Here is a 576-nt window from a genome sequence, read left to right on the forward strand (position 1 = left end):
CAACTATCATTCAAATGGTTCAAAACTCTCAATTTTGGGGAACTCCTATAGAAGATACCAATTTGCATTTAGCTACTTTTAGAAATTTCTACAACCTTTAGGTACAATGGTGTTAGTGATGATTTTATTAGACTTAAATTGTTTCTTTTTCCTCTAAGAGGTAATGCTAAAATATAGTTGAATTCTTTATCCCTGGTTTCTATAACCATTTGAAATGAATTAGATCATAAGTTTCTTCTAACTATTTTTCACCTTAAAGCACTATAAAACTTAGAAATGACATAGCTTCTTTTACTCAATTTGAAGAAGAATCCATTTATAAGAGTTGGAAAAGATTTAAAGAAATGCTTAGAAAATACCCACATCATGCATTACCAGATTTATTGATTATTCAAACATTTTATAATATTTAGTAGGATCTCTTAGAGCCATAATTGATGTTGCAGCTAAAGGATCATTAATGTATAAGCCATTTTAGGAAGCTTATAAATTAATAGAGGAAGTGAGTACTAATAATTTCTAATAGCCTGTTAATAGGGTAAATACTAAAAAAGTAGCTAAAATTTATAAATCAGA

The 576-nt window shown here is 27.8% G+C and overlaps 1 non-coding gene across 1 annotated transcript; it reads right to left on the reverse strand.

The window, feature by feature from the left end:
* Positions 1-266: 266 nt before the first annotated feature.
* Positions 267-373, reverse strand: LOC114579778. Its single transcript, XR_003700955.1, has one exon. It is a non-coding gene; the product is annotated as a small nucleolar RNA R71 (small nucleolar RNA).
* Between the last annotated feature and the right edge of the window lie 203 nt (positions 374-576).

The sequence above is a fragment of the Dendrobium catenatum genome, unplaced genomic scaffold (assembly GCF_001605985.2).
Source record: "Dendrobium catenatum unplaced genomic scaffold, ASM160598v2 fragScaff_scaffold_628, whole genome shotgun sequence".
In the NCBI taxonomy this organism is placed as follows: Eukaryota; Viridiplantae; Streptophyta; class Magnoliopsida; order Asparagales; family Orchidaceae; genus Dendrobium; species Dendrobium catenatum.